The 23,615-nt window shown below is 37.1% G+C and overlaps 1 protein-coding gene across 2 annotated transcripts in view; it reads left to right on the top strand.

Moving 5' to 3' along the window:
- The window catches only part of si:dkey-112m2.1 (transmembrane protein 132C), a 171,924-nt gene that overhangs the window by 101,868 nt on the left and 46,441 nt on the right, over window positions 1-23,615 (top strand). The gene's annotated exons all lie outside the window — the stretch shown is intronic.

Below are 23,615 nucleotides of genomic sequence, written 5' to 3'. Positions count from 1 at the left end.
GGCCCTCTGGTACTTGCAGCATGTTTTTCTCAGATTATTGCACCATATCGTGACGTGCTGAGAAGTTACTTGACTATATTTCTCAGAAGCACTATAGTACTTGAAATGATTTCAAACATGCAACTGTTTCCCTAACAAGCATTGTAGGGGCTTGATTTTCTTTTTCTTTCTTTTTTTCCCTTTTTTACAAATTCAGTTTTATGCAAGTTTTGGTGAAATGGACTTTAAATAGAGGGACAGAAATCTCTCAGGTTTCATTGAAATATCTTCATTTGTGTTGTGAAGATGAAAAAAAAAAAGTGGTTGGTGAGGGTGAGTAGATGGTTTACTGCTGTCACTGAGGTAGAAAATAGAGATGCAAAAGTAAATTAATATGTAATCGAATAGTTTTATATTTATTCTTCTCCAGGACTGGTATTAAAGGGTTAGTTCACCCAAAAATTAAAATTCTGTCATTTATCACTCACCCTCATATCGTTCTACACCTGTAAGACCTTCGTTAATCTTCAGAACACAAATTAAGATATTTTTGATAAAACCCGATGGCTCCATTGCCAGCAAGATAATTTACACTTTCAGATGCCCAGAAAGGTACTAAAGACACATTTTAAACAGTACATGTGGTTCAACCTTAATATTACAAAGCGACGAGAATACTTTTTGTGGACCAAAAAAACAAAATAATGACTTTTCAACAATATCTAGTGATGGCCGATTTCAAAACACTGCTTCGAAGCTTTACGAATCGTTTGTTTCGAATCAGTGGTTCAGAGCGCCAAAGTCACGTAATTTCAGTAAACGAGGCTTCGTTACGTCATACGAAATTTCAATAGTTCACGTGACTTTGGCAGGTTGATAACGCAATCCGAACCACTGATTCGAAACAAAAGATTCGTAAAGCTTCGAAGCAGTGTTTTGAAATTGCCCATCACTAGATATTGTTGAAAAGTCATTATTTTGTTTTGTTTTTTTGGTGCAAAAAATGATTCTCGTCACTTTATAATATTATGGTTTAACCACTGTAGTAACATGAATGGTTTTAAATATGTTTGTAGTACCTTTCTGGGCATCTGAAATTGTTAATAATCTTGCTGGCAATTTTATCAAAAATGCTGGATTTTATCAAAAATATCATAATTTGTGTTACGAAGATTAATGAAGATCTTACAGGTGTAGAATGACATGAGGGTGAGTAATAAATGACAGAATTTTAATTTTTGGGTGAACTAACCTTTTAAATCTAGATTGTTTCATGTGCTTGGTGGTTATATCTATTTTCTGTTATGTAAACTCTGCAGGTTATGTTCAGATTCTTGGTCCAGATTTTCAACCTTTTTTTGTCTTTTCGAAAATGGTATTAGATTGCATTTTCTGGCTGAAAAATATTATATTATACTCACTCTGCATTTCTCCACTCAGAGAGATTAAAAAGTCATTGACTGACAGCTGTGCTCTCAGCCCTTATAGGTCCCTCAACTCTTTCAGTACCTCTCTTCAGTGGCATTTGCATATGCAAATTATTCTCACAAACACGCCCCATTCCAAATACTGATTAAAAAACAAACTCTGTTTTGCTGCCTGAATGAGACAGGGACATAAAATATCTGTGTTATATAAGTCTGATTTAAGTCTGCAAATACATTACTTTCAAATGTGTCATTTCATATAATGGCCGCACAATGTGGGGTGGTAAGCGGTATCGACAGAGCTCTGAGCTTTCATGCACTCATTTTCAGCCTAAAGAGAGAAATGATGAACATTAACAGAATTTTCTTTCCTCGCCTGTAGAATTTTATATAAATCATATTCCAATAACGTAGTTATTTGATTATGCTCGCTCATTGAAATTCCTATTCCACCTAATGTGTGGGTGTTTCGAGAAGATATTCTTGTTATTCTGACATGCTTTACCTAATTGTAATTTTTGTCCTGGGCAACTGAAAAAATTACATTTTGGGTTTACAGGGGTTTTTAAAGATTTATTCGTGTACGAGGGAGCTGTAGTTTACAACTGCTTCAAAAGCACTTACCGAAATCATTTTGACCACTGGAAATCTGGAAAAACACTCACCAAAATTGAAATAAAACTCACTTTTTGGCAGAAAAACAGTCCAAATATCCCTAAAAAACCAGCATCTCACCTTAAGAGATTGGCTTTCAAATCTGTCCATAAAACTTTGTAAATTAGGTTTCCTTAGAGTACAGGAGATGAGGATGTTTTTCCAATAGATGTTTCTCATCTTTTCTTTTACTTTAGAGGTCAGGAAATGATGGTGAGAAAGGTACAGGAGCATGTGCTTGCTTTAGTCCACAGGGGGCAGATTGGTAATGAGTAATACTTCTTTGATTTCGCCAGCTGTCTGCTATATCACTAATGAGTATATATTGTACATTTTTTTCCACTCTGACAAAGGTTGATTTTATAATTTTTCTGCATAATAATGTCTGCCTGAAATCATATTCCTTCTAAAAAGTTGTAAACACAGGAGCTCTGTTATAAAATCAAGTGAGCTACCTTGTCAACTAACTACTACCTACTGTACATAGGCAGCTACATTTTAAGACAAATTTCTAACTAAAATGTAACCTAATATGTGACTGATTTGAATTCCTCTTAATAGGCAGAAACTCAGTAAAACACAAAATTGCAATGTTCATTTGAAGCACAGAAGGAACACCACTTACAAATGATTTAATTGTTTACGTTAACATTTTGCTAAGCTAACAATGTGAAAAAATATATACAGGTGCTGGTCATATAATTAGAATATCATCAAAAAGTTAATTTTTTTATTGTAAATTATTTTTTAAAAATGAAACTTTCATATATTCTAGATTCCCTACATGTAAAGTAAAACATTTCAAAAGTTTTTTTTTTTTAATTTTGATGATTAGAGCGTACAGCTCATGAAACTCCAAAATCCAGTATCTCAAAATATTAGAATATTTCTTAAGATCAATCAAAAAATGGATTTTCAAAACAGAAAAGTTCAAGTTCTTTAAAGTATGTTCATTTGTACACTCAATACTTGGTCGGCAGCACATATTACAGCAAATGACTTGCTCCGAGCACAAATTACAGCATCGGTGAAGTGTGGCATGGAAGTGATGTGGCACTGCTGAGGCACTATTGAGCCTTCAGATCATCTGTATATTGTTGGATCAACTGTTTCTCATCTTTCTCTTGAAAATATCCCATAGATTCAGGTCAGGCATGTTGGCTGGCCAATAAAGCACAGTAATATCATGGTCAGCAAACCACTTGGAAGTGGTTTTTGCACTGTGGGCAGGTGCTAAAGTCCTGCTGGAAAAGGAAACCAGCATCTCCATAAAGCTTGTCAGCAGATGGAAGCATAAAGTGCTCCAAAATCTCCTGGAAGATGGCTGCATTGACTTTGCACTTGATAAAACACAATGGACCAACACCAGCGGACGTCACGGCCCCCCCAAATCATTACTAACTTCAGAAACTTCCCACTAGACTTCAAGCAGCTTGGATTCTGTGCCTCTCCAGTCTTCCTTCAGACTCTGGGACCATGATTTCAACATGAAATGCAAAATTTACTTTTATCTGAAAAGAGGACTTTCGACCACTGTTCACTGTCCAGTTCTTTTTCTCCTTAGCCCAGGTAAGAAGCTTCTGACATTGTTTCTGTTTCAGAAGTGGCTTGGTAGTCCTTTTCCTGAAGATGTCTGAGTGTGGTGACTCTTGATGCGCTGACTCCGGCTTCATTCTACTCATTGTGAAGCTCTCCCAAGTGTCTGAATCGGCTTTACTTGACAGTATTCTCAAGATTGCGGTCATCCCTGTTGCTTGTGCACCTTTGCCTACCCAATTTCTTCCTTCCAGTCAACTTTGTATTTAATATGCTTTGATACATCACTCTGTAAACAGCCAAACATTCAGTAATGACCTTCTGTGACTTACTCTCTTTGTGGAGGGTGTCAATGATTGTCTCCTGGACCATTGCCAAGTCAGCAGTCTTCCCCATTAGTGTGGTTTCAAAGAACAAGAGATACCCGGAATTTATACTGTAGGGATCGTCATTTAATGAAACTCAAATGTAAATATTCTAATATTTTGAGATACTGGATTTTGGACTTTCATGAGCTGTATGCTCTAATCAACAAATTTAAAAAAAAAAAAACTTTTGAAATGTTTTACTTTACATGTAGGGAATCTAGAATATATGAAAGTTTCATTTTTTAAAAATAATTTACAATAAAAAAATGAACTTTTTCACGATATTCTAATTATATGACCAGCACCTGTAGTTCAGGCAAATGTTGGGTATAAAAATCTATTTGGGTAATATAGAGTAAAATATTCTGTTTAAATATTGATGATTTCAAGAGCTTATCAAGCTGTTTAAAATATGCCATTTAAAGGGACTATAAAATGTCTTGTCAGCTCACTAGGTTATCTAGTTAATGTTAGAGAGAGCGGCCATGTTAGTGGCTAACGTTAGGTTACTACTTGCATGTTTGGAATCATAAGCCATGTTTGAGGTTGATGAATAATAGGGTGAACATATGGATTTCCTGCCCGACATAATTACCATGTGTTAATGATCTGTCTGTCATGGACTGCCTGTCTTCGCCAATTTCTGTAGAGTTTTTTTGGTTACACTATATTTTAAGGTGTCCTTGTTACAGTATAATTATACATTTAAGTACTGAGTAATATTAATTAACTGTGTGTAGTTACCATAGGGTTTGGGTTAGGATTAGGTTTGATGTAGAGTTAGTTGAATGTAATTATGCTTAGTTATTACTATAGTAACTACATGTAACAAATGTAACAAAGACACTGTAAAATAATGTGTTACCGTTTTTTTCTGCGACTCACAGACTAATTAAAATTTGGTTGACTAACCTCTTCTCATCAACTAAGGTTTGGTCGACTATTAGGGAGCAGCACTAAAGTTCATGTATTTGAGTTTGAATTTATTACATCTGTTTTACATTTACATTTATTTGTTTAGCAGATGCTTTTATCCAAAGCAACTTGAGGAACGCTGAGGAACATCAAGAGGTTTTGGTTGACACCAAAAAAGTTTTTTAGGAATGGAAGTTATAATTACGCCACCGTTTTACAATTTAATTAGAATTTAAAGTTCTTGTTATGATTTAGTCAATTTGTAAGAATTTGCAATCAGTCACTGTTTAGGTGATAATTGAAGCGGTGGTAAACCAGTATTTTTGGCTGCTTAATTAAAGCACTACAGGACAAATGGTAGAATTAGCCATTTTGCATTTGAACACGCTTGCGGTACAGTACATGGCATGACAAACTACCAGAGCCTCTGATGACTCATATGAGAGCAATTATACTGGAACGTCGCACAGATAAAGATGTGAAGTTGATAGTCATCTGAAGCTAGAGATGATTAAGAAGAAGCAGAAGAAAGAAATTATGTAAGTTTCTTCAGAGAATATCACAAATCCTCAAGACGTCTCTGTAAGGCAAAGCAGCGCTGCACTGTTTGAATGTGTACATTGCCAAATCAAAGCAGACAAACAACTGATCTGAGCTTTTATGTCTACACTCTGTGTCTTGCTTTAACCCTAATGTTCTGTTGAGGATCTGCATGGTCTTTACATTTGGGGTGCCAGAGACCCCTATGCTGTATGTTTTTAAAATAATATCAGTCATTTTGAAATCAATAACTTTTTTTAGTATATTTTTCAAACTTAATCTATAACCGGTAGGCAGCTATTAATGAAGATTTACTTTAATAATTAAAGGTAGGGTAGGCAATTTTTTGGAAAGGCTAGCAATAGTAAACTAGCTTTAAAAGCATTAGATCCAACCCTCCCTTCAGAGCAACTCCACAGCCAAGCCTCCTCCAAAACACAGGAATGCACACAGCCAGTGCAGGTTCTGCAAAGCGTCATAAGAGACTGTGTTAAATTATCTCATGTTTCAAAGCACATAACATTACAATAATAATGAACTTAACTTACAGAGCTTGGACGTGTACCTCCTGGAAATATATCTGTTTACATGCTGGTAGGACATGAATGCAATAATTGGACAAACATTTTTTGGTCCCGAGACTTCCACGTGACATAAGATGTACATGTTTTTAATATTTAAACCACTTCTATTATTGATTGCTATCAGGATGTGAAGAAAGTTTCAACCAAAATAACAACAACAACAAAAAATTGCCTACCCTGCCTTTAACTGCCTTTAAGGCTGCATTATTTCATTAAAAATACAGTAAAATTGTGAAAATTCTTACACAATTATAATACAATTTAATATATTTAAATATGTAATTCATATTTGTGATGGCAATGCTACATTTTCAGCAGCTACTACTCAAGTCTTCATTGTCCCATGATCCTTCAGAAAGCATTCTTATTCCTTCAAAAAAAGAAAAAAAGAAAAGAAAAAGAAAATCTTATTACATGTATGATAAGAGGTTTTTGAAACCCCAAACATAAATCATGTAACCTTTCTTCAGAGTTAAGGTATGTTTTTTATTTTTTTAGCTATTGGCCAGACTGGGAGAGGTAGACCAGCTTAAAGGATTAGTTCACTTTCAAATGAAAATTACCCAAGTTTTACTCACCCTGAAGCCATCCTAGGTGTATAATCCTAGGTGTATATGACTTTGTTCTTTCTGATAAACACAATCGGAGATATTTTTATAAATATCCTGACGCATCCAAGCTTTATAATGGCAGGGAGCGATACCAATGAGTATCAGCTGAAGAAAGTGCTTCCATCCATCATAAACGTGTACTCCACATGCAGGCGTGGATTAACGCACAGGCTTGCTTAGGCTGCAGCCTAGGGGCCCCACGTGTGCAGGGGCCCCGGAATGGCCAGACTATTTTTTTTATTATTTTAAATTCATGCTGCGTTCACGCCACCTCATATTTACTGGAATCTTGATGACAACACATGACATTATATTCGGAGCTGTTCATGTCCTTGGACTGGGAATTATGCATTTCCATGGCACCACAATCAAGGCCTATGAATCTACAGCGGTCAGGTGGTACAGCGGCCACATGGTACATCTGGGAGCTTTCAGAAAACTCCCAGCTTACAAACTGTAATTACGAGCTCTACGAGGACGTGAACACTTTTTACAAGCTAGAATCTCGTAACTACAGGAATTACGAGGCCGCGTGAATGCACCTTTACTTCAGCGCTAACAAAAAAAAGACCCTTATTGGCCCACAAGAAAATAAGCAGGTGATTGGTTAGATGTGACATTTGGGTCAAATCTGTCCAATCAGCTGCTGATCAAATCATGTCAATGATTTTCATTTACCTCACTGCTATTGCTAGATGGCATTGAGGCAAATGTCTGAAAGAAACTACGATAGTGGTTAAAAGAAGGTTAAAAGAACAACGTGAACAAGATTGAAAAAAATCCCAAATTGGCTTGATACTTCAAACCATTGGATACAAGTCACGCAGTTCGTGAAGGAGAGATCGTTAACGGAAGGAAATCCAAACATTTGCCTATCATTCATCGACCTCAAATATGGCTTATTACTTGAAACATGTAAGTAGTAGCAACTTTACAAGTCCTCTAATGTTAGTCTAGTCCTAGGGTGCATCTCAATTAGCTCCCTCCCAGCAAGCAATAGCCATCATTTCACCGTCTCGGTTAACTATAAACCCAATATAGTCCGGCTATGAGTAACCCACTTTTAGCCAAAATAATCTTTACATAATCTGACATCATAATCTGACATCATCAAATACATAAAGAACTATCTCCGATCAGCACGCGACAGATATGGTGGTATGGGATGCCAGAAGGGCAAAACAGCCATTGATCTTTGTTCTCAATCAGGATAGGTACAGTTTTGTTTTTATTTACATTTGTATTGTTAATTTGAAGTTTACTGAATAAAAGTTCTGTCATGACAACTCTCTGAGTGTTTGGCATGGTAATGGGTATGACAATGTTGATATGTTTGGCCTTGGCGGAATACATCTGCTATGCTGCTGCTGCTTTTATTGCTGCTGCTGCTGTTGATTATTGCTGCTGCTGTTGCTGCAGAGCAAGTACGGGATTTGCTACTGCCAATACGTACACGACACGCTGCTGTGAGCTGTCTGTGTCCTATAGATATAATGATGTGATTACGAGCAGTTAAGTTAAGGACCTATTAGCCTGCCCATTTAGAGTTTCATGACAGAACTTTGTATTTTTCTTTCATTGCATTGCTTTTGTGTCGTTATTTTGGTGGTCAAAAGAATATCAGTTTGATTTGCATTTTTGACCTGTTTTTGATGTCAATTTGATATTTTTTTCAACATCAATTGGACATCAGCATGTGAACGTCAATTTGATGTCAAAAAACTGACGTCAAAAAAAAAAAAAAAATAAATAAAAATAAAAATATATATATATATATATATATATATATATATATATATATATAATATGTGTGTATAAAATATAAAAAATATTGCTGCTGTACAATATAGCGTACATGAATTACCCGTAGCAGATCTATACAGGTGGAGCTGGGGAAGGTGGAGGTTTTCTGAAAGCATGCTGCACTGCTAAGGCAAATGCTACTCATGTATTTGAAGACTGAGCATGCAAGCTCATTGGCTACTAATACAGCAGGAACCATTTTTTGTAAAGTTGTAAAATGTTTATATATATATATTTAGACATAAAATTGCTTGCTGGGCTAGTTCAGTAGTCAGGGCACTGATCAGGGAATCAGCCACATTCATTTACATGATCGCCGGTGCGATCACTTAAAATACTCCGTAATTTTGGTCATACAGATAAGAGTAATACAAAGTGTAAAGGGTCTACTTTTATTTCTGTAAATTCACAATAACAGAAAACGTGCTTTTGTAAAATGAAAACAACCAGGATGTGTGTTCTGATCGTCTCTGTGAACTTAAGCACATAACAAACATGAACCGTACTTCCCTCACAGACACAAGAGAAATATATCTATAGAAAGCTTGAAATGTCTACTTTTAATCGAACCAATTCAAATGGAAAATATATATTCTCTGATTATGTAATCCGTATGAAACATGCATATCGCGTCCACTACTGCGGATATGACGAATCAGCATCGTAGTCTTCATCTTTGCAGCCGAAAACATTATTAAAATGTTTAGAAAGTCTCCTTGCCGTTTTTTCACTACACATTCATAATAATTGCATTTGCCGGTGCGCTGTGGCAAGTTTTATGCATGCGCTTGAGCGCTGATTAGGCCATGTATTAAATATTGGTTTATTATATATGATTATGATTTTCAATTTCCCATTTTACCTATGTGGTGGTGGTAATTTTCTTACTGTGGTGGTCCACCAGTTGAAGGAATGTAGAAGAAAAACTCTAGTCTCAATGTGTGTGTGTATGCCAGTTAACCTTATTTGCGTGTGGACCATGAATGGCACTAAATACATTCTTCCAGTAAAGCATAATGGCCTCACACAAAGAGCAGCCTAGGGGCCTCTGACCACCTTAATCCGCCCCTGTCCACATGGCTCTGGGTGGTTAATAAAGGCCTTCTGAAGCAAAGTGATGCATTTGTGTAAAAAAGATTCCATATTTAACAAGTTATGAAGTAAAATATCAAACTTCCGCCAAACTGCCTTCTGTATTCAACTTAAGAAAAAAACTGAACTGGTGTTGCGTCAGTTAAGCTTTTTCCATAAGTTGAATAGGGAAGGCGCAGGATGTAGCGTAAGCTTTTTGCACTTTCTTCCTAAGTTGAATACAGAAGGTGGTCTGGCAGAAGCTAGATATTTTACTTCATAGCTTGTTAAATATGGATTTTTTTATTTTTTATTTTATTTTTTTTACACAAACGCATCGCTTCACTTCAGAAGGCCTTTATTAACCCCCTGGAGCCATGTGGAGTACACATTTATGATGGATGGATGTGGATGGAGGCACTTTTTTTTCAGTTCATACTTGTTGGTATCACTCACTGCCATTATAAATCTCAGATGCGTCAGGATATTTATTAAGATATCTCAGATTGTGTTCATCAGAAAGAAGAAAGTCATATACACCTAGGATGGTTTGAGTGTGAGTAAAGCTTGGGGTTATTTTCATTTGAAAGTGAACTAATCCTTTAAATTAGCTAGGACAAGCAAACCATCTGGTTTAAACAGCTTTTTCATCAGATTCAGACTCCAAACAGGATATAAGGGTTGGACTGTGCCCTCTCTCTCTCTTTCTCGCACATCTTCTGTCTCTCTCCCCCAGCTTGACTGTGGAGGAAATTTTTCTTTTTCATATTCCTCTCAAACGGTGTGTGAAATGAGAGGATCAGTTACTCCTAGAAGGAACAGATGTGCTTCCAGTGAATTCCTTATGTGGAATCCACAGCCCTGCTCCATCCCTAAACTAACAAGCTCTACTCACCCTACTAGAACAACGGGGCAAAACTCAACAAAATATCTTTATAAGAGGCTCTCTTCACTAGTGAAGAAGTTATCAAATTTTGTTTCTTAACCCAATGTACTTTGTTTTTGGTCAAGAAGTTCAGTTTGCTGACTCATGTTTCCATGGGTAAAGAGGCTGTAATTGGGGCTTGAGTACCGTGTCTGTTCGCGTTGCTTGCTGTTTTGTGCTGGTATTGATTTAGCAGTGGGAACGCCACTTATCGAGGTGCTTGAAGCGGCACAGCAAGACGTCTAATCCTGGGGTTGGGACTCTGCTCAATGGGGCAAGCTATAATCCCCCATACCGTCAGTGGCACGGAGAGCCAGGGTGATTCCCAGCATAAAAACGAACACGATACTCTTTCATCAACTTATTTATTCTTTTCATTGGAGCGCCACAGCGGGGATTAGATTGAGCCATCTTGTCTTTTGTTTTGAGTTTGTCCTTTCTTCTCTCAGCCTGCCGCCAGATCGATGGAGAGGTGGAGTCTCAGGTGAACAGACTGACGCTCCCTGCACTCACACTTTCTCTTTCCTTGTCGGATGCACTACACATCAGAGCATGTTTGACAGGTCAAGCGTGTTTTAATGTCTGTTCCTGCACAACTTTTAATGGCTTCTCCTTTTTGTTCTTTTTTTTTTTTTTTTTTTTTTGGAGGGGGGGGGGTGTCTTTTTTAATAAAGGCTGTAGAAGGCAATACGTCTTAGTTACCATTAAACTTGGCGACAATTGCTCAGCTGACATTGAGCATGCTTACATGCACACCAGTACGCCAGTAACTCACAAAAATCAGCTCATAGAAATAACCTGTTGTCCGGGTTTACCGACAACGCAAGTAAACGGTGTTTACGTGACTTTATTAATAAATTAGGTTATTTCCCGATAATGACATCAAAATGTAATATTTTGCGCATCTGACTCTGAATATTTCATTTGTTATGTTAGTTGTGATGTTAAATAAAGCATTAAAAACCAAAGAAGTGTATTGCAACATCTTACGGCTATTATCCTCTCATGCAGTTACAGATGCAGCATTTTGACTGTACTACTACTTCTGCTTCACGAGATGACAACACATTTTATAATTCTTTGGGTCAAGAAAGAGTGAGTTTGCAATATGCTGAACAAAATCGATGTAAGGAGCAAAAATCTAGCTGTGACAGTCGGTTTATGCTTAAGTCATTTATGACCCTACACCGATGAAGGAAAACGGGTTAACACATTTACATAACCACGTGCATTGCCGGCTTATTAAAGGGGGGGTATAATGCTATTTCATGTATTCTGACTTATTTACACTGTTAAAGAGTTGGATTCTCATGCTAAACATGGCCAAAGTTTCAAAACTTGAGTTGGACGTATGACGGAGTATTTCTGTTCCAAAAATTCTCTTCAAAATTGGAATTTTGTTTTCGAGCATCGGCCTGAGTGACGTCAACGGGGGGCGGAATTCCTTGTACGGGCACTTCTCCCGGAAGGGCACGCATGCACACGTTGACCAGAGCGAGAGTGCAAAAGCACGCCTATCAACACGCGTTCGGTTTTACGAAAGCCGTCGGCAGCACTGCACAGGTCACAGGACTGCACGAAATTAACAATGTCACAAAAGAAGTGTGTTTTTGGTCGTGAGGGAAAGATAACCTTGCTTCCCAAAGAACCAAGCGTTAAGTGGAGCTGAGAGTTTTGTTCTCATGCATTACGTTGATGTACTCTCGATATTTGTCATTAAAGAGAAACTGATAGTTACAATGACTTTTTTATTGGTTAAAATTAATGGAGAATATCTTGTGTTTTTCTGTGGCTGCTCGAGCCCCAGTTCCACACTGGATTTACAGATCGTTTGAAACTGAAAGATGTAACGGTCAGAGCGGTAATGATCCCGGTCATGAGTCGGGACAGCAGGTGGTGAGTAAAGCTGCTTCAGATGTCTGTTTTGTTGCCAGTAGGCACCTAAGTGCATATAATGTAAACACGAACGTAGTGAATAAATAAATTCATTATTCATCATTCATACGCTATATTCATTATAGTGATTCAAAATGCGATGGTGTATTGTGTGTGTTTAAATATGTTTGTTTAGCTGACCATTGATAGCTTGTAGATGATCTCTACACAAAAGCCGCGCGTACTCGTATTAGCTCGTCACTCTATCTCCACTCACAACGACACGCCTCCAGGTACTCGGCTGTTTTCGGAAATACTTACAGCGTAAGTATAAATATATACACTCACTTCATATATTCTTACTCTCAAAAAAAAAAAAAAAAGAGAAAAAGATAAAGATGCTTTCTTGCAGCCAGCAAAAGGTGTATTTAAACCATGCTAACCACCTAAACCTTGACATCTTGGGTAAATTTATTATCCCTTTCTACTTCTTTGTTGTTGTCATCATCATCTTTGTCTTCGTCTTCTTCTTCGTCTTCTATTTCTTCTTCTATTTCTTTATACAACTTGCTTTTCCTCCCTGCATCTGCCAAATGCAATTGATTGCCCATGCACTTCACTCACAGAGAAGATGTTCAACACCTTAAAGACATCAGACATAGTTTGGCTTGAATGCAAACTACACCCTTTCCCCAGAGGTGTTGGATTTAAATTCGAAACATGCTTGTCAGCATCTATCTGTCAGACGCCTGCCTCTGTTTAGATAAGAAATCTCGAACCCGGTGAATTCATGATGAGGGACAGTGAAAGGAAAAACTTATGCGGGAACAAACACGCGCCCATCAGCCATTCACAAGGCAAGGGTGTTTTAATGAAAGAATCAGGCTTCTTCATACAAAGTCAATCACACTAAACAGTTTCTGAATAAATATAAGGCTGTGCAGTGATTTCTAAAGCAGCTCCTCTGGTTGCCGCTGGCCTCTTCTCTGGTTGATTTCATTAAAGTGGTGTGTCTGGACCACTTAATCGGACTGCTGATCCAGAGTTGACCCTGATGTGACCTCGCCTCTCACCCTCTGTCTTTCTACCTCATTAATGTGCCAAGGACACTAGTGAAGTTCCTCTCTCCTCATGCGTGCACACACACACACACACTTAGGTTGCTAGCTCTTTGTCAGAAGCATCACCCCACAGGTCAGTGCACTATTGAGCTCTGTTAGTATCTGTTTGTAACAAACTCTCTCATTGTGCTGTCAGAAACCCCAGTCACATAAAGGGCAACAAGGACAAGTATAAAGTGTTTCTGATTTAGCAGTGTTTTTGTGGGAAACTAATGTTTATTTTTATTTCTTTTAAGACTGCAAATCATTCTTCTGCACTTCGGTTTGAAACCAAGAGGTTTATAATACCTGAAGAAAGCTATTTGAGCAAAACTCTTTATATAGTCAGAAGACAGTTTAGTTTAGATCTAACCTATAGAAAATGTTAAAGACTGAATCAGTGAAGGGAATCAAACGATTTGATTCACATGAATGAATTAAAATCACCAGTACTACATTTCAATACTCCAACAATGTCATGCTTGTCTTTGATACAGGACAAAGAATGTTTAGTGAATTTATTTTATTTATTTATTTTTGTATAGTTTACAGCATTTCTATGTTGTGCAGTTTGACATCCCTGATGACACAGTGTTTTTCAGGATTCTTGACAGTTGTAGTCTTTCAGGGAAACTCCTAGCTCTTAGAGACAGCTCTGAACATTTCTCAGCACAGTACTAGGTGTTACTTATTATATGAGGCATTTTAAAGAGGCCACGTGATGTTGAATTACAATTTTATTGATCTCTTGAGTTATAGGGGTCATGAACTGCATTATTTTATGTTTCCTGGGGTGCATTTATAATGTTAGTAAGATTTTTTTACATCAAAAATGGTCATAATTTAGGGAAAAAAAGACATTTTTCCTACCCTGATTTTAGCCTTCTGATTTGAACGCTCTGTTTTAAGGGGTGTGTCTGCTGTGAGACTTCAGTGCTGTGATTGGCTAACATCTTTGCATATGGAAATATCCAAGAATTACATGTGGAATTCTCTCGAAAACTTTTAGTACATTTTTACTATTACAGTTCTCAAGTTTACTAATCATGAAAAGTCATTGTAACTTGATTTCTGCATACTAATGAATGCTTTCATCATAATTAACAGTGCAAACACAGGGTAAATAAGAGACTCGTAGATTCTAATGGGAATTTTGGTGAGAGTCCAGAACACTCATGCAGTTTGATTGAAAGTTCAAGCGATTGTAAAGGGAGCGTTCTTTGATCGCTTTCTATATAGAATTTAATCACAGTTTAAATAACAGATTATTTTCATCCTACTAAGAGAAACAATATGAAGTTGACTGGTTTGATTTACTGACGATAAACGATTTTCAGACAAACATTTGACTGTACATGAATCATCACATATCAGAAATGACTGGTCACTGGTGATTCTGGTTAAACATGTATACATAATCCATATATATCAAATGATCTATAACAAAGCAATATATTGCACCATTCCTGTCGGATCTGATATAGAAGGTTTTTAATTTCAGGCTCTGCAAATCCAATGCAGCTACTGTGTTTTTTCACAGCCTTGCACTGCACATCATTTTGCACTCTTCAAAGGCATGTTTATTGCTTAGTTGCTCGATCCAGTGTTAGTGTCACGTCTGTTATTTACCTACAACTACTTGTCGTGCTTGAATCAGTGGGCGGGGCTACTAAACTTTAGGGTTCGTGATGGACCACTTGGAGAAGCTTGTTGTAGTCCCTACCAGCCTTTTGTTGTAGTGCTTAAAAAGCAATTTCTGTTAAAGGAAATAATCCTTTGCATTGAACTTTGAGTGTCATAATTTGCAGATATTGTTTATGCTCAAACAGCAACATTACACACTAACTAAAGTTAAAAAAGTGAAATCATAATCAAGGACCCTTTTAAAGACGTCATGGAGCTGCTATGAAAACATACTGTAAATTTCAGAACTCAAAACTCCCATACAAATATATTTTATACACTACCGTTCAAAAGTTTGGGGAGTAAAAACAGTAATATGATATAATTTATTGCTGTAATAGCAAAGCTGAATTTTCAGCATCATTACTCCAGTCTTCAGTGTCATTTCCTATTATTATCAAGGTTGAAAACAGTTGTGCTGCCGATGGATTTTGTGAATACTTTTTTTTATAGTTTTTTAATTCATTACATATAAATATTATTATTTATATGTTATAAGAAAAAATTGTAGATTTTTTATTTTTTTGACTGGTTTCAATGTAGATGTCAATAAAGATGCCAAATGGTGCAGTTACAACATCACCAGCCAAACCTTGACCAATTGCTTTTGGACTAGACGCTGGTAAGATTCAAACCTTTATCTCTCGGCCATGGCTCCATCTCAGTATGATACTTTATTTCCCAAATTGCCACTGTGTGTTGTTATTGTTTCACTATGATGTTAAAGTTCTTTATTAAAGAAGGATCATCACTGTTGACATTGAATTCCTGCAGCCCCAAGTCCTCTGAGTATGTCAAAAGTTGAATGCCCTTTAAGAACAGACGGCTCTTATTTTTCTCCCAATGGAGTCTTGCTGTGTATCTGTGTTTATGATAGAATACAGAGACCGCGGCACTTCTACAGTAGTTGGTGTTACTGATATGAAGTGCTGCAGGATGGTTCGGATTAAATTGCCACCCTGGATTTGTACACTACGTCTTATCACATGAGTCCAGCCCGGCCTCACTGACAACCCTCTTTACTGTCTCCAGGCTCTCGGCTGGCAGAGCTGCTACCAACCCTGGTGTTTCTTTGCCCGATAAAGCTAGAGAGGGGCACACGCTCTGGAGTGAGAGAGCTGGTTTAGGAACAAGGATGGAAAGGAGATTTCAGATGTGGCCAGTATCCCTAAGGAGAGAGGGAGAGGATACCGTAGAAATCTGCGTTATCCCCCGTAGCGTTTGTGGTTTGTAGAGGTTGGGGCTGGGCAGAGGAGCCAATATAAATCATAGTAAGCGATTTAGACCGTTCCATTATGTTAAGGGGTGGGAGGGCCATTTCTGTTTTTCATTAATGATGACGGAGCCTGTAAATACATTTTCTCCCCATTTTTAATTTATTCCAAAGCCAACGGTGCCCGGCAACCGTTATGGCTCGTTTATGATTACATAACTGCTCAAGGCCACACAAGGCATTTAAGATTCATACGCCACTCACACAAATTAAATAACGCGTGATCGATGCTTTAAATCCATCCAATGATTGCGTGCGTGTTGCCATGCTTTACAAATCCCCCTTTTTATCGAGGATGAGTGCTTGTCATTTCAGCATTAGTGTGTGTGTAGGTATGGGTATAAATAACGCAAGGATGATTACAGAAGGCAAGGGCAGAAGCCAGATTACAGAGAATTAATGTGTAAATTTATATTGGTAATTAGTTTGTTGTGTGTAGGAATGTTCAGAGATGAAAAATATGTCGCCTGCAGATGAATTAGAGCTTGCCTTGACAAGTGACGTGTGTTGAACTTCTAAAATGTATATGCAATGTTCCCTATCTAAATTTCTGTGTTTACACACTTTCACAGATTTTTCAGTGAGTTAAAAGGCTTAAGAAACATAATTTATCTCACACTTGGGACTATGAGATGCAGCAAATACTACAATATTTATATCAGAAGTTATCTTGGTCACATCAAATCATTTTAAAACTTTATTGACATTGCTTCATAAATGTAAATAACTAAAATAAACAGTGTTCTTCCAATTCAGAACTGAAGAACTATCTATATCTATCCATCTCTTTGTCGTGTCCTGTCATATTGTTCTGTCTATAATTCTATTGTTCTGTTAAATATCTGTTTTATCAATTTCTTTGAATATTAAATAATATTTATTCAGCTTCCTTACATTCAGATTTTATTTGTAATTCTGCATCCTGTTCTCAGTTCAAATTTAAAAATTATGGAAATGAATTAAAAAAGACATTATGAATTTAGTTTTGGATAATGTACTGCTCTAATGATAATGCAGTAATAAACTGCAAAGGACTACTAAGAACTGCTATATACAGGTTCATAATTAATGTGAATATTGCATAATGTAGAATTTATTCTAAAGCAAAGATCAGTCATTATAAGCTTTTGAGGTTTTTGTAAGGTTTTGGATAGTAATGACTCAAGTGTTACAACATCCTTATAAAGGAATTACTAATTATTTGGGACAGTTTTCTAAAGTGAAGATCATAGTAACCCAGTAGTAATGACTCAAGTGTTACAAAAGCCACCAGAAGGAATTACTATCCAAACCCTTACAAAAACCTCAAAAGCTTACAATGACTTCAGTCATTACTAGAGAGTTATCATGCTTTTCACTTTAGAATTCTACTCCAAATAAGTAGGTATTAGTAGAATTCCTTCTGAAGGATTTGTTAAAGGTGCCCTCGAATGAAAAATTGAATTTATCTTGGCATTGTTAAATAACAAGAGTTCAGTACATGGAAATGACATACAGTGAGTCTCAAACTCCATTGTTTCCTCCTTCTTATATAAATCTCATTTGTTTAAAAGACCTCCGAAGAACAGGCAAATCTCAACATAACACCGACTGTTACGTAACAGCCGGGGTGTACGCCCCCAATATTTGCATATGCCAGCCCACGTTTCCAACATTAAAAAAGGCATTAGACAAGGGCAGCCAGTATTAACGTCTGGATCTGTGCACAACCAAATCATCAGACTAGGTAAGCAAGCAAGAACAATAGCGAAAAATGGCAGATGGAGCAATAATAACTGACATGATCCATGATTACATGATATTTTTAGTGATATTTGTAAACTGTCTTTCTAAATGTTTCGTTAGCATGTTGCTAATGTACTGTTAAATGTGGTTAAAGTTACCATCATTTCTTACTGTATTCACGGAGACAAGAGAGCTGTCGCTATTTTCATTTTTAAACACTTGCAGTCTGTATAATGCATAAACACAACTTCATTCTTTATAAATCTCTCCAACAGTGTAGCATTAGCCGTTAGCCACGGAGCAATATCAAACTCATTCAAAATCAGAAGTAAACAATATAACAGTATACAATACTCACATAATCCGACGCATGCATGCCGCATGCATGACGAACACTTTGTAAAGATCCATTTTGAGGGTTATATTAGCTGTGTAAACTGTGTTTATGCATTGTTTAAGGCAAGCGCGAGCTCTGTGGGCGGAGAGCACGGGATTTAAAGGGGCCGCAGTATAAAATCGGCGCGTTTATAATGATGCCCCAAAATAGGCAGTTAAAAAAATTAATAAAAAACAATCTATGGGGTATTTTGAGCTGAAACTTTACACATTCAGGGGACACCTTAGACTTATATTACATCTTTTAAAAACATAATCTAGGGCACCTTTAATATTTGACTCATTATTAGTGTTAACAGCATGTTAAAGGTTTATTTCACCCAAAAATGAAATTTCTTTCATTAATTACTCAACCTTATATTGTTCCAAACCCGCAAGACCTTCGTTAATCTTCGGAACACAAATTAAGATATTTTTGATGAAGTCCAAGTGGTTTTTTATCTCCCATAGAAAGCAACGAAATTACCACATTCGAGGTCCAGAGAAGTAGTAAAGACATTGTTAAAACAGTTCATGTGAGTACAGTGGTTCAACCTCAATATTATGAAACGATGAGAATACTTTTTTGTGTGCAAAAACAAAACAAAAATAACAACTTTTCAACAATTTTCCTCTTACGTTAGTCTTCTACACAGTTAACACAGTGAACGCAGTCCAGTCCAGAACGCAGACTCAGTAATTGGCTGGCTCCTGCGTCAGCATCACGTGCATGCGTTGTGCTGCTCACATGAACAGCATGGGACAATACTGAACCGACGGAAGCTCTGCACTGTGTTCAGTGACTTGACAGGGAAGAGGAATTGTTGAATAAAATCGTTATTTTTGTTTTGTTTTTGCACACAAAAAGCATTCTCGTCGCTTCATAACATTAAGCTTGAACCACTGTAGCCACGTTGACTATTTTGACGAAGGTCTCACAGCTTTGAAACAACATAAGTTGAGTAATTATTGACAGAAATTTAATAATTGAGTAATTAATGACAGAAATTTCATTTTTGAGTGAACTAACCCTTTAAAATTCCTGTATATAGTTATTCATGAATGACAGAACAGTATTCTAAAGCATTACCAATAATTATTAATTAATTATTGAATATTACTGATCATTTCCAGTCATTTCAAGTTCAGATTTGGATGTGACTAAAAGTGATTACTTCTGAGTGGTTGAGTTGTTAGTGCTGTAATTAGGCCATCTGCTTTGACCGTTTCAGATTCTTTCTGTATTATAGATGCCCTCGTTTAATGCAGATTTACAGATTGGTTTCCAACACAGGCATTATCCTGTAATCAACCAATCACAGCCATGTTCTCGTGTGACTTTTTGCCTGAATTTTGTTGCTGCCCTCATACTGCACTTTGGAGATTGTGTGCTCTTGATTGCTGAGATTATGGCTGCGTTCCAATCAAACATGTCTTGTCAGGATATTGCTCTGACAGTTAAATTTTTTACTGATGTTCCAACTGGTGATTAAAATTCCTTCATCTGCAGGGTGGAGAAGTTGTGACTTGGCCTGAATTGCACTTTGGGCTGTTTGATTTAAGCCTAATTTACTGTCCTGTGGCCTTGTACCACAAGCCCTGTCATTGATTGAATGTCAGTGTTGGTGGATTTGTGTAAATGAGAGCAGGGCTCTTCCCTTAAAACGGGGAGGACACGATGCCTCAAAGACAAAGTCGTGGGTGTATGTTTATGCAAATATCTCCACACATGCATATTCTGATTTAAGGGTGGCTTGAAAAAGATGTTGTATGCTATTATAGTAATGATGTTTGCACTGAAATATGGGAAAGTTTTTTTGATGTTCTATTCTGCGCAGCTCTTAAAATAAACATGGCCTTGTGTGTTCCTCATCGCCAGCCTGCAATTTCCTGTAATAAAACATGCACCCTGTAATATATTAAATTGTCTTTCTCTCTGTGCTAGTCGTGCTGTTGCTCATTCTGGATCTTCTATTGACTGTCTGTTTCCTCTCAGGGGAGAAAAAAGGAACACACCCTCCAGCCCCGTAAGCACCGGTGTTGCGTTCCATAACAATGCCTCTGGCCACTATTAGCACACCCGGAGAACAATCCATCAATTTGGGTTAAATTGTACAAGCCGTGCTGCCAAGAACACATTCCTAATGAACTTATGAATACGGTGTTGCACTGTGGCTGTGCTGCAGAAATCTGCATATGTAAAAAGACACATCCCCAAATTATATTTGACTTTGCATGAGCACATTAATCAGGGGAGAAACAGTCCCAATCTTAATAGGGGGAGGGAGGGGGGGTTGCTCCATGCAGTAGGTCAAAACACAACATTTTTTCCCCCAACAGCTGATGAATCAAGGAAGGTCGCACCTTACGAGACGAAGTGATATCGTAAGTATCTTGTATGGAATATGGAAACATCCCACTGCTTGGGAAGTGTTCAACATACAAGGCAAATTGGTATGTGGTTGTACACTTAAATTTTAAATATAATACAAAAAATTTAATATGAATTTTATAAATTTTATAAATGTAAAAGAAAATATTTTTTAGCAATTTATCTTTAACGATGATTGCTAAAATTTTACATTAATGTAGGTTGTTGTTTTTGTTGTTTTTTTGGGGGGTGGGGGTGGGGGTGTGATGCAATTAAGCATGACTCTTGACCTGTACATAAATTCTGTCATAAGATATTTTCCATTTGAGTAATTCAAGAGTGAAGTACCACCTTCTAACAGGCAACATGCCAAACCACATTTATAGACATCAGGCAGTGCAGAATGAGTAAGGAAAGTATTTATACAAGATACATTCTTGCATTCAAAAACAGCTGGATGTAGTGCAGTTGAACACAACAGAATGCAAAACTCTCATTTTTTAATAACTTAACCTTGTCCTGTGTGAACAACAATGTATTTAATAAACAATATATTAAAATGAATTTTTATGTTATACAGTTCTGTTCAAACGTTTGCGTTCAGTAAAATTATGTTTTTAACAGAGATTCTTTATGCTCACCAAAGCTGAATGTATTTGATATTTTTGAAAAAAATCTTTTTTTTTTCTTTTTTTTTTTTAGGGTTTCTTGAATGAATGTTCAAAAGAACATTTATTTGAAATATAAATCTTTTGTTACATTTTAAAAGGTCTTTACTGTCACTTTTTATCAATTTAATGTAACCTTGCTGAATGTAATTAAAGTATGTGGCTAAATTCTAAATTATATTCTAAATAGTAGATTCACAAAATGTAGTTGCGGCATCTACCATCCGGCTCAAACCTTGACCCCCTTGGATTGAAATACTGTAGTCACTAAATGCATAGCCTTCAAAAGAGATGTAATTGGGAACAATGACACACCAATTTTTTTTGAGACTGCAAACAGTGACCAGGCCAGTGGTTCCTAAACACCCAACAAAAGTAATAATATCAATGTGTGCATATGCAGCAAAGGATCCAGGAGTCTGAGTGTCTGTATGTGTGTATGACCCTTTGTAATGACTTGTATCAGGGACAACCTGTTCGGAGACTGCGTAGTATGGCGTGTTTTGTCATTTAGCTCTGGTTCTTTTAATTAGTCTGAGTATGTTACGCTTGAGAGCTTCCAATTACGGATTGACATCTTGTCCGCACAGAGTATGAGAGATGGGAAGTTCATCAGTCAGAAAACAGAACTCCGATAATTTGGATTCATCCCACATTCTGAAAGAACCGAATGATTTCATGTTTCATGACTGGAAGGAGAGCGATGGAGCTTAATGGTGAAAAATAATAGGAAACATATGGCAAGGAAGTTAATCAAGTTAAATCAAACAAAGTGCTGCGTAGGAACCAGAGTGCTAGCGTGACTCTCACGAGTATGTAGACATTAGCATGCCTTGTGCATGTGTGCTTAGCACTTACATGGATCCCATGTGATTGCATTTTTGAACACTTAATTATATTGGCTTATGCAGAGCATGAATTAGTGGCTATAATGACTGCTCTGATTCATCACTGTAGCATAATGAAAATGATTCCTCATTTGGCCGTGTTTTCGGTTATTGTGTTTTCCAGGGTCGTATATGCTACTATGCCTAAGAGGCAGCATATGTTTGTTGAATGGCTTCAGTTTTTGTATTAATCAATAAGGGAGTAGAGAAAGAAATTTACCTGCACATAAACACTAGCGGACTCCATTCTCCAAAAGTTTCATGATTTCTTTAGGTAGTTTAGCCACCATTCATTAATCTCAATTATCATTTGGGTATGTCTCACCGCTTTTTTTCCGGCGTTTCTTTTTTTGAGCAGAACTCTCCTAAACCCAGCTAAATCTAGCACATATATGATTATTTGTACTTCAAAGTTGAGCCTGGCACACATGATACTGCTTGGTGAGAAGGCTTTGTGAGCCGCCCATCTACCCAGGCTTATTTCAGGTAATTCAGTGTGAAGTACTGCCGTCTTGGGCATCCATTTCACTCTCTGCTTCCCATTCCACTACATGTCTGCTGCGGTGATAACGTAGCTACTAAGTGAGTGGGTAAGTCTGATGATATCTGGCTAATGGATTTAAATGATGTTCCCAGCTGGATGTCTGACCCAAGGGCAGCCATTTTCCTCAGCTTCCATCCGGTCCAACAGCTTCACATTCTTCTTAAACCCCTTGCGTTCCTGCGGAAGCAACACCTAGCAAATCAACTTGCAGAGTGCAATGAATATTACATCACTCCCTCAAGGTTCATGAGATTGTGGGTCACAGACAGTCGAGGTTGTCTGTTTTTTTCTGCCTCTTGTTGGTGGTATTTTGCATTAGATGCTGCTCATCCATAATTTCAAGCAGGGCCTTTTCAAGGCATAGGCCAACTACGCAGTTACCAAGGGCGCTATTAGTTAGAGTTATGTTAAAGCCCCTGCAAACACTGCATTTTAGCAAATTTCACCATGTGCTAAGTATTAGCATAAGAAAGATATAATATAAAGATATAAGAAGACGGCGATCATAAATCCAGATATTTAGTATATATTGAAATATTTTGTGTATATTGTCCAGAAAACACGAAAGTGTTCCATTCACATGTGAAAATAAAATCTAAAGGTCAGTAATTGACCAACATCTATCACATAATGTAATATTTTAAATAGTTATATCATTATCCTAATCAAATGCATCAATCTTAGCTGTAGTATATCCCGTA

Source organism: Megalobrama amblycephala, linkage group LG18 (assembly GCF_018812025.1).
Source record: "Megalobrama amblycephala isolate DHTTF-2021 linkage group LG18, ASM1881202v1, whole genome shotgun sequence".
Lineage (NCBI taxonomy): Eukaryota > Metazoa > Chordata > Actinopteri > Cypriniformes > Xenocyprididae > Megalobrama > Megalobrama amblycephala.
This window is presented reverse-complemented; position numbering and strand designations above follow the sequence as displayed.